This window comes from Carassius carassius, chromosome 18 (assembly GCF_963082965.1).
Source record: "Carassius carassius chromosome 18, fCarCar2.1, whole genome shotgun sequence".
Classification (NCBI taxonomy): domain Eukaryota; kingdom Metazoa; phylum Chordata; class Actinopteri; order Cypriniformes; family Cyprinidae; genus Carassius; species Carassius carassius.
The window spans coordinates 15991398-16005791 of record NC_081772.1 but is presented as its reverse complement, the minus strand read 5'-3'; the positions used below and the strand labels follow the sequence as shown (position 1 = coordinate 16005791).

At 36.5% G+C, this 14394-nt stretch overlaps 1 protein-coding gene across 1 annotated transcript in view; it reads left to right on the top strand.

Moving 5' to 3' along the window:
- The first annotated feature begins 456 nt into the window (after window positions 1-456).
- The window catches only part of LOC132092535 (E3 ubiquitin-protein ligase LNX-like), a 77183-nt gene continuing 63245 nt past the window's right edge, over window positions 457-14394 (top strand). The window contains exon 1 of the mRNA XM_059498811.1: window positions 457-557. The gene's annotated coding sequence lies outside the window, so the exon portion shown is untranslated. The remainder of the gene's footprint in view (window positions 558-14394) is intronic.

Below are 14394 nucleotides of genomic sequence, written 5' to 3'. Positions count from 1 at the left end.
CTAACAGGTGCTACGAGGACCACAGGTATCCCTCCACTTTGCCTGTGTTTCATCACATCACCACCAGTTACATCCTTGAAACATATCTTGCCATCTACGACTAACATTCAAGGCACGTCCGAAATCAATGTCAGCTTCATTTCCTGTCTCCTGAGATGGCTTCATCTGGCCGGTTTTGAAGGCAGCATAGATGTATCCTTTACTGCCTTTGATATCCCACAATCCTGTGCGTTCCATTCTGTGACAGTTAAGCCAAAAAATAAAGATGGCGTCTGAAAGTTGCGGTCGGTGGTCTGTTTGTGTGTAAATGTATGTTTCTGAACAACGTTTTCCACTTTTTATGTAATATCTAGCGAGAAATTAATATTGCCGTAATGAAATATCTGAAATATAACTTGATGAAATTTAATTTACATGGAAAAGACCAAATGTAAATTACCTCAAGCTGTAGCTATAAACTCCGGATTCAGATTTAATGAACACAAAGTGCTGTTTATGTGTCTGTTACTGTGTGGAAAACGCATCAAGCCTGACTGACATTTGTTTCCAAAGAATCAGTGAGTAATATCATTTTCTATTATTTTATGTTTCTTCAGAAAGGCCAATATTGCTAAATATTGTGTAGATCAATATGTTTATAGTGCATTTCACTGTATTTTGATGTTGATTATAGTATGAAATACACATAAAAAATAGACTCATCTCGGACATACTTTTCTCATAAGCAGAACTGCGTTGTTTATGTGAACAGTGTGACCTGTAAGTTAATATGTATTGGGAAATAAATATGTACTGCTCTGACATGTGTTGTGAAACAGACCTCAGTGTGAGCAAAGAAAGGAGTAAAACAGGGAACCAAAGAAAAATGTGAGGGGCAGAGAAAGGAGGGAAGGAAAAACATCCCCTCTCTCCCAGGGACTCACTTACTCCTTCTCTCCCTCCCTCTCTTTGAGTCATTCATCTGACGGAGATAAAAGAGCCTACTATAAACATCAAAACAAACATAGCATAATTTATGCAGCACCAACATCTTAAGGAAAATAAATAATAGAACTAACCAGCACTTCGCTGTAACAGAGCAGACATATGAAGAGTTAAAGGGCCAGAATACTTAAAGAAGCCATATAGATTCTTCACATACCTTGATTTCCTCAGAGACATGCTTACGTAACAGGTCTAAAGAACAGTCACAGTCATTACATCAAAACTTTCTTTGATCAGTTTCACACACACATTTACATATGTGCTGAGCCCTATAAGCTCTCATGATCTATATCTGTGCCTGGTTTAGGGGAAAGTCAAAGCTGCATGATATTCTTATTATTCTGCTTGAATAGTCATCAGCGAAAAAGGCTTTCTTTATTGTTGTACACAGACCCAGGCTGTCCTGTAAGTCCTTCATAAATATATTAGGATATATTAAGGCAAGGCAAGGCGAGGCAAGTTTATTTATAAAAGTGCTTAACATAAAAGAAAGTAAGATAGTCATGAAGAAAAATAATACAAAATAAAAACAAGCATTTTTAAAACTTTGGAAATTATAAAAAAAATTTCATATTTAAAATGAATTTAAAACAGTTAAAAATAGAAAATGATTTTACATAAAATACAGTGAATACGTAAAATATAGTGCAATCAGTTCGGTCATTGCACAGTGCTCATTCAATAAATGCACAGCTAAACAGATGAGTTTTAAGTCTAGATTTAAATGTGACTAGTGTTTTAGCACATCTGATCTCTTCTGGAAGCTGATTCCAACTGCGGGCGGCATATTAACTAAAGGAGGACTCCCCTTGTTTTGTGTGAACCCTTGGTATTTCTAACTGGCTTGATCCTAGTGATCTGAGTGGTTTGTTAGGTTTATATTCAGTGAGCATATCTGCAATATATTTCGGTCCCAGGTCATTGAATGATTTATAGAGTAAAAGTACTTTAAAATCAATCCTAAATGTAACTGGAAGCCAGTGTAAGGACCTGAGGACTGGAGTGATATGCTCAGGTTTTCTGGTTCTAGTCAGAATCCTGGCGTTCTGCAGCATTCTGGATGAGCAGCAGCTGTCTAATTGTCTTTTTGGGAATGCCGGTGAGGAGCCCATTACAATAGTCCACCCTGCTGGTGATAAAGACATGAACAGATTTCTCCAATTAAGATAAATATATTAAGAATTTGAACTGAAGATACATACTTATTTCCTGTAGTTAGCTTTGTAATAAGACACAAGGACTTTTCAGCTCCAGTCCTGGAGGCTCTGTGTCCTACAGAGATTATTAACAATCCCAATGTAGCCAACCCTTCTAATAAGTAATTCTGAACACCTTGACTAGCTAGCTATTTTTTTTTTTATTAATTCTTTATTTGACAGGGACAATGGACAATAAAGTATTACCCCAGAATTAGTTAAAGAGCTAAATTTCATCTGCATATGCATAAGCTATGTCCTCCAGGAATAGAGCTGGGGAGCCCATGTGTAAGTTTTACATTGAGATGAAACAATTTGTGTCTGAGATGAAACAATCTCTCTTACTCTCTTCCTGTGGGCTAAATAGGGGGAAATTAAAATCTCTAAAATTTGTTGGATTAGCTCATAGTGCCTGTATGTTGAGTTTGTGTAGGCCTACTGCATGTGAATGCATCAGCCAACTAATCAAAAAAGTCTCCAAGCATTACTCATCAGGATCGCACCTGTGCAATGACTGTTGTTGATGTAATACTTCCCCTTAGTCAGATAGCTGTCTACATTCATACTTGTCTCAGATGAATACCTGCTCAACACCTGTTCTCATTGTCTATTAGAAGGGCTCACACTTCACCCAGTCATTGCAGACTGCAGAGGTTGATTTAACGAGACTGTAAACAATGAGCCTCAAAGCAACGGGCACTGGACATTCACTGACCTTGATTCCCTCTCTTGCTCTCTCTCTCTCTCACTTCCTTGCCATCTGTACATCTTGCTTGAGTGCATCATGAATAATGTATTTAATCAGCACATTGTCCCCTGTGTGGTGTTGCTCGGGGTTAAATAACAGAATGCTAGTTTGACGATTGTTCCTCTCGATGAAGGTTAAGAGCCTTTTTTTGCGCTAAAGGGTGAGTCGGACACAAGTGTCTCGGCAACCATCAAAAGCCGTTGATCATGTACCAAAAAGGCTGCAGGATCTAATGAGGCTGCCTTGTCTCCAATCATGTTCTGGAGCAATGGTTTCATTTCAAAAAGTTCCTTGCAGAGGATTTTAAACTGAACAGGCCTTACATGTGTCTCTCTCAATGAGGTCTATAATAGCTGGGTATCTGAATGGCTGTCATTTTTGATTAGTTGTGGGCATGGGAGTTTTCTAACTAATCACCTGAGCCATGAACACCAAGTGACTAAAAATTGGTGTAATGATTGGCAGAATTCAATTCCATTTTACAAATTTAGGGGAAAAAAGTTACTAGGTGTGTTCAACTTCATGTGATGCTGCGCAGACCAATCAGTGTCTGACTCGAAGCTGTGTATGTTAGTTAGAAATTTTTGAGACAGCTTTGACGCCACATTACCGTGACAGCCATTTGAAAGCAGCTGGGTCGCTTAATCAGCAAAGCTTAATGACAACAACAGTGATATGCTTTTTATGTTCATTATGACATCGTCAGTTCTTCTATTGCTCACAAATCCATGTTTTTTAACAGTAAAAACTCTGTTGTTGTATGTAATTTTAATGTTTTATTACTGTATGTCATGTTTATCAGACTAAAAACTGAAAAAACACATTTTATTTATAATTGGTATTTAATAATACAGACTTCTATCAAACTTTTATTCTTGTACATACAGATGCTGAATTAAGCCGAACAAAAAGTATGCAATGAAAATATTTCTGATGCTAAACGTCTGTAAACTTTAGTTTAATTGACCAATATTGCATCTAATCCACTTAATCTGCAATAAAGTAAGCAAACACTGTGTGAGCGTCACTAAAGAAAACATAAAGTGTCCAACTTATCTCCATTTTAAACTCCTCAACTAACTGCAAGTGACAAATCTCGCAGATCGGCAAGGCAACCCTTATCAAACAAGTTTATTTTATTAAGTATACTTAAGTAAAGTTCAAGTATATTTTAAGTATACTTTTATGTAATAAGTATACAAAAATGCACTACTTGTAAGTGTAGTATTTCAATACTCCTTGGAAATAAATTGGCCCACTTTCTAGTACAGGTATATAAAAGTATACTTTTATGTTTACTTTTAGTAAAACGGGAGTAAACTTTGAGTACACAAATAGATTACATACTGTATGTTTTAGGTTTTACTGCAACTATATTAAAATTGAACTTATAGTTATACTGAGAGTTTACTAATTAAATATTTGTAGCATTTGTAGTGAATCAGCTCAAATGGGGAATATGAATAATTAGTTATGATTAACTACTATAACTATAACATAACTAGTTATAATTAATTATAAATATTTAGAAGATCCGCTGAAAGTATTTACTTGACATCTCAGTGTCAACTGTCTGTCAATTCTAAGAACGTTTATTTCCTGGTTAAGGAAAATAACTTTCTTACTGTACAATATTACTCAGATCTTGTAGCCAAAATCTGCATGATTAGGGACTCCAGTTATGAGCAACTTCAACTTCAAGTGTGATACAAGTAAGACTTCATTGAATACATAAACACTTAAACTAGTCTAACATAGACATAGTGTACATACACACACACACACACATGCATACAGTGGGCATAGGAAATATGGTTAAAGCTTAAGCAGTAAAGAGAAGATAAATAAAAACATGAAGCTATGGTACAATTTGATCTACAGCCTTAAGGGAAACAGGTGTAAATGGTGCAAATGATACTTAATGTATCAATTAATAAGACTAAGTTTGATACTTGTACGTCTCGCCTGTTTGAAAGAGAGTACTGCTGCACTTTGGGGCTCCGGTAGGTTGGCTGAAGTTAGGTGATGAGAAGGAACCATTCTAAGCCAGAGGATCTTGATGAATGGAAAGTCAAGGCCGAAGGCCTGGCATGAACTTAGGGTGTCCTTAGAAGTGTTCTAGTTAACATCCTCATTTTTTTTCCATCCTTATCCACCGGATCTAATAGAACAGTGTTGGGGCCCACTGGGCATGCCTGCACCAACTCAGGCTCTACACACGGACACAGAAGACTTAGCAGAAGAAGAAGAACAAGAAACAATGGAAGGAACTGTGCATGAGCCTTTTTAAGCCTGAGAGAGTTCACGCCTCTTAGGGTGGGCTTATCCAATGAGAAAGACTGAAATTCCAAGTGGGAGGTTGGAAATACTGAAGGGTTTTACGACCCTTTGTCTGAGAGCAAGGCAGTTTTCAAATGTAACTGGATCAGAAATTGAAATAAAAACTAGAAAAGATTCTTAGAACAATAAAATCTTGCATGGGTATCAACATATAATATACACACTCTTTTAGATCATCAGAAGACTATTTGATAGAGACCAAACATGGTATAAGTGAGGTGATATTAACTAGTTATCTATCATATGCATGCATAAAACAGATAAATTCAACAGACAATTTACAAGTCAAACTCAACAGACAATTTACAAGAACAGCATTAATATACACAATGATCTGAAGGATATGTGTGTTCATTCAAAGAGAGGTTTTTTTACGAACTTATTAGAGAAGAGTCCATCATGTGTCTGTCACGGTTCATGAATTCACTGGTTTCTTCGTGTCCCGTGTATTTGTTGTTCTGTGTATGTGAGTGGGCGTGGCCGCTCGTTCCACTGATCAGCACGCCAGCTGATCTCATTCATCACACCAGCTGCTGCCAATCCACTCACCTATAAGAACTGATCGCACTCTCCTCTCTTTGTCAGACCATCTAGTCCCTGCACCACCAGCCCACCCGAGCTCAAGTACTTCTGTGTTTTGTTCTACTCTTAATAAAGAGTTTACTTGCATTATTGCTTCTGCTTCTTGTATCATGACAGTGTCTTTCCTAAGGGGAAATGAAGTGAGTGTTGCTCTGCCCGCATTCCTTTGGGCAATTAAACTAGTGTTATCAGATTGGTTGCCATGGCACAAGGGGGACTGGAGTCATTCACAGAAATACTGGCACAAATCTAATGAAAATGATTGGTCCAAATGCTACACATTTTTAATACACTCTGAAGTATAGTCTCAGTAAACAACTTGTTTAATAGTTTTATACTGCAAGTATACTTGTAAGTTTACTTTAAGTGAACTTTAAATCATACTTTAAGTATACTACTATGTGTATTTAGGTATTGATTTGTATATATTTTGTTTCATGAATATCTGAATATACAAACATCAAAAGTAAGAACAGTGTATCTGCTCGTAAACAAAACATTTTTATTCTAGCTTCATGAATTCTTTTTTATAAACACTTAAATCTGGGTAAGTTTCATAAATGTAAAAAAAAAAAAGAAGAAGAAATAAACAACATTTTTAACAAAAAGCTGAAAAGACTGAATTCAAGGTTGTACTCAAAACGTTGATGGAATCAATCAACACCCGAAAGCATAACAGTCATTACCTCTTTATGGGTCGACATTTTATTCCATATCGTCACACAGTTTTGATGTTCTTTTATGTCTGATCCTGTTAGATTACATGTGGAAGTATCTGTTGTTTTGGTTTCTTTTTCACTTGTGTTTTGGAAATTCTGTACAGAAGATGTGTAATAGCGCCCCCTACTGTATAACAATGAAAACATGGATTCCCAGAGCACAAGTATACAGCTCAAATATATTTAGACCTTTTCTAAATCAAGTATAAAAAAGTCAGGTATACTTATATGTCATTTAAAGTATATTTGTGAGAAGTACATAAAGCACATTTTTGAGAAGAACATAAAAAAGTAGACTGAAAGTATACTTTCCTATTTTTTATTTTAAAAGAAGTATACTAACAGCACACTTGAATAAACTTCTTTTTCGTAAGGGAAGCCACAGTCAAAGTCAAACTCACTTACTGTTTCTAAAAAGGTTTCCAGGACAGTACCCTCATCTTTGATTGGTAGAAACACATAGCCCACCCCCAAACTCATGCTCATTGGCTAAACAACTGTTGCTATGTCATGGCATTCAAACAAACAGATAAATGTTTTGATAGCTCCACAGAATCAAAAACTTTATACCTGGGGAAAATAAACTACCAATGGCTCTTTTAGCTGTCTTTGTATATAAATTTGTATAAAAATTATTTTGACTGAAAAGCATACACACCTTCAAGTAATGCAGTCATGCAAGGTAAAAATTAGCAGTCAATGGTCGTTGGACAACTCATGTTGATGCTTGCTCAGTGTGGTCAACAGTACCCTTGTTCATGTGAACACACACACACACATACACACACACACACACACACACACACACACACACACACACACACACACACCTTATCAACAGCTTGGACTCAAAACACTAACCTATAATCATAAGCACACAAACAAAATTTGAATTCCTTCGAGTCAGGCACTTAAACACAGAACATGTCCTGTCTGCAGTCTGATCGCAATATACAGCTAATGTTTTTCTTGCTACTTGTGCATTCGTTTATCTTGTTGGTTATGCAAATGCCCTAATCCAAAATCACTTTCTGGACCTCTGCGGTCCATAATGGTATTACTGTGGGCTTCTGGGTGAAGCAGTGTTTCTAAATGAGGAAACTGTAATCTATGATATTCTGGCTGACATGTTGCTGTCAATGTCCACAGAAGGGTGGGTGAGTGTTTGTGTGTTTCTGAATCTGATGGCAACTGGCTCATCCCAAACTGCACGTCTCTTGGTAATGCTGGTAATTACCCAGCATTCCATAGTGCTTAGTGCTTACGCTCTCCAAATTGCTCACTGAAAAGGCCATTCATGTACAACTCACAAAGGATATGCTTCGTATTCATTATGAATGAGCAAGTGTGTGTCTGCATGTGTTTGTTACAGAATATGATTGTCTGAATTACAGCACACTGATGGAAGTTCCTAATTATATGTTCAATGAGTCACTCCAAACAAGTTTAGATTCATCACTAGATTCATGGTTATCAGTTTTTCTGGCAACAACCTTTTTGAAAGTAGATTTACTTAAAGTTAACTAAATTACTTGTTTTAATTAGGCCTATTGTCCTGCTATAAAAATATATATATAAAACGTTTTGTAAAATGTATGTAAAATCTTGTCCTTGCACATTTGTTAAGAGAAGTGCAGTGCAGGGTACATAACCAGCATGCATATAAGGAGAAGGCGGCGGAGAGGAAGAATCCTCACTCAAATCTCATTTGCTCTCGCGTTTTTGTCAATGCAGTATATTTGAATGTGTAAGGTCCAGGATACACTGTGAGATTTTCTTCCAATTTTGAGCTGAAATCTGACTCGTGCTACACCTTTAAATTTTTTTTTTGGAATCAGGCCGAATTTTATCTTTGCCTTTGACGTGCATTGCAAAGGGGGTAACGATAGGTGATTAGCTTCTACCGTTTGGCAATAGGAAGGTCAGATAAATTTTTGACATGCCCCTCACTGCTCCTGCATGAAATCAGAAATGAAACCATGGCAACATGGCATATGATATGAACGGAAGCAATGGAGGCTACACAGTTCCGGGTTGGGCAGTAGCGTGTTCGGGTACCACACAACCCACACAATTGCATAGGGCCCCACAGTCCAGGGGCCTGATGGAGACCCCGCTAAACCAGCAGTCACACCAAAAAAAATAAATAAATAAATAAATACAATAAAAAACGAATGAAAAAACCGCGGTCACACAAGACTGCGTACATAAAACTTCCACAGACACCGAAACAGTCGTAATATTACATCAAGCTCTACAGTTTTTATTTTTTTATTTTTTTTATTATTTTATATATAATACATCCAAGATGTAAAATATGAAATAAATATCTGGTTGATTTAATGTCGCTATGGCAGGATTGTTAAACAAACAGACAGTATTATAGTGTTTGGAGAAATCAACCAATGATTTCACACAGCTGAGAACCAAGTTCGGCTAAATGGTGCTGAATATTGGGATTATAATGAAAGCTGTGAAAACTCCCAATCATAGTTTCCTTTCATAAATCAGTAAAGTTGCAATAAAATTGTAATTTCATAACCATGTTTGTTGCTGTTCTCCTAATGCGTTGAGTTTAACAGTGCAGGGGAGATGTGTTGATATCGCAGGTGATCTTTAGACTGTTGCCACATTCCACTGCTGAAATGGAGCATTTTAACGGAGCCTATTTCACATCTGTCATAGAGTCATTCATCACACATCAGCGGGGAATAACTCTGCAAAGAGATCCCTACTCACGATTTCACTCACTCCTTCCTTCCCCCCTCTCTCTCTCTGATTCTCCCCACCTTTCCCTCTTTCTCTTGTTATAGGCACAAGTTGAAATTGGAATTCAGAAAGTGTTTTATTTGCCATGTCAATAAGCATATTGAACCCATGCCACATTCAATTTCATCCTGAGTAAGAAAACTTTCCCTCTCTTGTATTCACCTGCCTGTGTGTATTCAGTCTTTGCTTTTGTATACCAGATTCCTTAAGTCTTTGTATGAAAAAATAGCTCAAAGAGAGAAAGATGCAGAAAGAGAGAGAGATGCATAAAGAGAGAGGTGCTGAGGAGTGCAAGCTGCTCTGTGTTGTGTTCAGAGAAAGCAGTTACCCCTTTGTCGTCTTTAATTAAAGCTCATTTAGCATGTGGCTAATGAGGAATGGTTTTAATCAGTAACGCTGTGAAAACGACAAAGGGAAATGAATTGAATTTGCTCAACAGATGATTTAAGTTCTCCTGCAGTCTAATTGCTCTTGTGAGTTATGTAGTTTCAAGGCGAGAACAGTCATAAATGGTTCTATGGATATCAAAAGTGTCCTATGACATTCTGCTTACAGTATATATTATACATATAGTGAGGTCCAAAAGTCTTAATTTTTCTTTTTATTTGAATGAAAAAATTATTTATTTTGAATTTATTACAAAATGTTCCATTACAAATTATTTTAGCACTTTTTGAGTGAAAATCTGATCTAAAAAAATGTGCACAAATTAATTATTAAAAACAGTTATTGTTAATGCTAATTTATTATTTGAAGTATTTAAGAATAACTACGTTTTATTTATGTGTTAATTCAGAATGTACTCTGCATAAATATCTTAAAATTACATTCATGTCTGATATACCTTGCATAATTTTGCGAAAGATTGTTTGGTTGATAGTTTAATTGGGAAACAAGACAAATATATGCAACAAGAAAATTAGAATTGTACTTTTTTTTTTCTTTCTGTATGTAGTCCAAAACCAGTATGCACTTCGACCAAATTCTTAGTTTAGTTGTCACACTGTTAATCTCTTGTAAAACTGTTTCATTTATTTGTGTCTTGGGCCTAAGTGCTAGAAAGGCCACATGGTTTTTGACGTCACTACTCTCTCAATCAACTTATTGACCAACTGTTTATTATGTAACAGTGTCACTGTAAAAATAGCTGCTGTCCACGACCCACCACATCTGCTATTCACACTCAGTCAAATCAATACCCCCCGGCCCTTGCTCTAACATGGAGGATTAATCTCCATGCATTAGATTATAAACGCAGTGGCATCTGCACACTATGTATTATAGACTGAGTTTGACACAACAGCACCCAGTGACACTTGACCTTATACAGCTGTTGAATTACACAACATCATGTCAAATAGTTGTTGTGCGTGAGTTTCATTCAATATGGAAATTACAGCTTCCAATACTTGCAATAGTGTAAGAGAATGATGCTTGGAATTGTCCTTATAATGTTTCATTGTATATATTGAAACATTATAAATGTATTAAAAAAATAAATGTTTTCAGTAGTAAATAATATAATCTTACCCCATTGCACCCAGGAAGATGTAGAACATGTTTAGCATAAGGGGTGAGTAAAACTGTATGGTAATTTACTGTATCAGCTCTATTGTTAATCATCCACCTGCAGAATAAATGCTAGCACTGCATAGCACAGTAATTTCTTTGTTGTTGCCATCTGTTTTGATAATCTATGAACTGCAGTGCTAATGTTATCACTGCTATTTTTTTTCTTTAAACATTTTATTAATCATTAGACAGTAAAGTGCCTTTGTTGAATTGTTGAAATATCTTTAATGTCCCCAAGGGGCAATTTGGTTCACAACAAGTAGCCAACACATACACATTCGCACAAAACACATAAAACCATAAGGTAATAGGTAAATAAAAACATAAATACACATGTACCTATAGTTTGTTTAGAAACCCAACAGCTAATGGTACAAATGATTTCAAATATCTGTATACTAGGAAATCGAAGCTATCAAGTTGAATTATCCCATAGGGAACAAAGTTGTGCTTATAATAATACAGTTTGTTTACATTTTTTATTTATTCTCTTCCATATTTTATTTGAGTGTAAAATACAAGGCCCATTAAAACACTGTGGAGATTATTCTTATCTTGAATTCTGACAGAATGCAGTGAAACAAAGAGGTAGTCCTGCTATCTAACTCTGCTCCTGCATTCTTGTCTGTTGTTTTCTCTTTCTCCTGCTGTCTGTTCTATTATGTGGTTGCGCTTGGCTGCGGACTGAGCTTTGATTGTCTCTGTAGGCTGCTGCTAGCAGTGCAAAAGCAGGTATTAGCCAAGTATAGCTGTCAGGGGAAAAGATCAACACACCAGAACAAGAAAAGAATAAAGAATATTTAACATTGCACCCCATAGAGAGTTCAGAGCAGTTGAACTGTTGTTAATATTGCTCTTCTGCTTTTCTAACACCTCAGTACAAGCAGGAAATGGTGTGTAGTCAAAAATTTGTAAAGTTAAACAAAAAATTTAAAGGAAAAAGGTTTTTCAGTGCTGTAGCCTAGAGTACGTATATAAAAATGCTCATAAACCCAATAAAGGTAGTTATTGTGTGAGAAAGTGAGTATGACACTGAGTCATAACCGCAGAAGTGAATGTTTGACGTCTTTAAAGTCAGTGTGAGTCTTTGACTTTGTGTTTATGTGCGCCAGTATCTGTACAAGGGGATTTGAGACATCATTCATGACATTTCTGCTCGAATGACAGTTTCGTTATATCAACACTTTTCCATTGAACTCTTTTGCCCCTCTCTCTCTTTCTCTAGCTACTGTCGTTATTATTAAAGTTATTACAAGCTTAATTACACTTTATTACATTGATTTCTTTTGATTTCCTATTCTGATTTCTCAGAGACTTGGATTTAGCATTTCACATTTGTACATTTTTGTTTGTATTTAGAGTTTAGTCAAATCCATTTCAAAAACTGTGTGTACATCAGTGTAAACAATTGTAACTTTGTGCAGCATTTTGAATGAGAGTGCTTTTTAATATCAAAAGCAACAGTTTTTCATTTTGCATGATTTGTTTAATGTTTAAATTTGCTGTGTGAAATGTTTTTTTGTAGACATGATTTATGGATCATCCAGAGAAATATCAAGAATTTCCTTTTGATTGTGTCTCAAGTTGTATGTTTATCAAGTAAACAACTGTAAACAGCAGGAAACTTTGTCCCGTTATATTGACAGAAAATGATAAAAATGAACATGACTGTTCCCACCATCATTGCACCAGCTGCTCTCTTTTTTCTAATAATATAAGACAGACTAAAAGTCCCTGCAAGAAAGGGCAGAAAAAGTGTCTTGAATATTTATGAATATCGATTAAGTTGCATTATTAAAATCTGGATGGTTGAATATGTGTGCGTTTGCCCACTCTTCTTTGCAGAACTGCTTAAATTCAGTTAAATTTGATAGTGAGTGTTTGTGGACTTCAAGTCATTCCACAGATTTTCAGTGGGGTTTAACCACATCAACTCTGGGGACCCACCGGTGGGTCCAATATTGCATATGCCTAATTCTCAAAAAATCAAAATAACAGCTGAAGTGGTTAAGTCTGGGCTCTGACTAGTCCATGCAAGGACATTCAGATTTTTTTCCTTCAGCCACTGTGTGCTTTGGGTCATTGTCTTGTTGGAAGGTAAACCTTCTTCCCATTGATGACTTTCTGGCAGAGGCCAGCAGATTTTCCTCAATAATTTGATGGTATTTTTCCTTCTGTCCTGATAAATGCTCCAGTCCCTGCTGCAGAGAAACACCCCTAGAACAGGATATTAGCACCTCCAAGCTTTACTGTAGGAATGATGTTATTTGGATGGTGAACTGTATAGGATTTCCGCCAGATATATCGTTTGGTGTTGAGGCCAAATAATTCAGTTCTCATCTGCATCAGAATTTTCTAGGTGTGTTTGGCAAAGTTTAGTTGTCACTGCATATGGTCTTTCTTTAGGAGTGGCAAGAAACGAGCCATATTTGTGAAGAATCTGTGATATTGTTGTCACTCTTTGTCATAAATTCCTGCAGCTGCTTCAGATTTGCTTTAGGCCTCTTGGTCGCCTCTCTGACCAGTTTCTTCCTGATTCTTTCATCCAGTTTAGAGCGACGTTCTGATTCAAGGAAGTCTGTTTTGTACCAAATACCTTCCACTTCCCAATAATAGACTTCAATGTGTTTCTAAGCATTAATAAAGCCTTTGAATATTTTTGTATCCATCTCCTGACTTGTGCCTGTCCACAGCTTTATCCCAGAGATCTTTTGAGGTTTGGACTATTACAGTCAAGTTTTCAAGTTGAAATAGTAAACGTGTAAGAAAAGGGTTATTTTCAGTAAATTCCTTTTTATGTTAAGACTGGTTAATTTATTTTATGAATTTTTAAATAAATAAATTACACCACATAATGAGTGGCCCAATTATTAGAATAGGACTGTCTTAAGACTAACTTAAGCCTGAAGCAGAGAAAAATAAGGATGTGTAGAAGAGAGAGTTAAAGAGTTAGTCACTCATCAGTCTGAATGGGTTTGACAGAGTTTGGGCTTAAAATCTGATGCATATCAGGCTCTAAATCAGTCTGGGTACATATCTAGTTCAGTTTCAGTCTTTCGGCAAGTCCCAGTGTGAGTCTGGAACTTAATTGGCTTTCCAAAGTGTTAGCTGGCGTAGCCCTTAGCTGCCCACCCTCCTTCTTTGTCTCCCTCCACTTTTTCTATTACCAAGTCTGGAACTACTTTCCCACAAGATTCTGACAAAAAAGCCTTACGAAAAATCTCCAAACATGTCAAGAAACACTCCCTCGCCTCTTTCCCCAGTGAATCTGCATGTGAAAGGGCAGCCATTGCGCTCTCTGCTTCATAAGGCATACATATTTCATAGCTGCAATGCTGATGTCACTGTGCATATGAATATGCAAGAAGAAGACTTTAAGAAGAAGGTCAACGAACAGTACATGGTGGTGAGTCATTTAGCCCAAAAATGTGAGCTTGTGTGTAAGTTTGAGACAGTTCTTCTGATGAGATCCAGAGATTTGGAA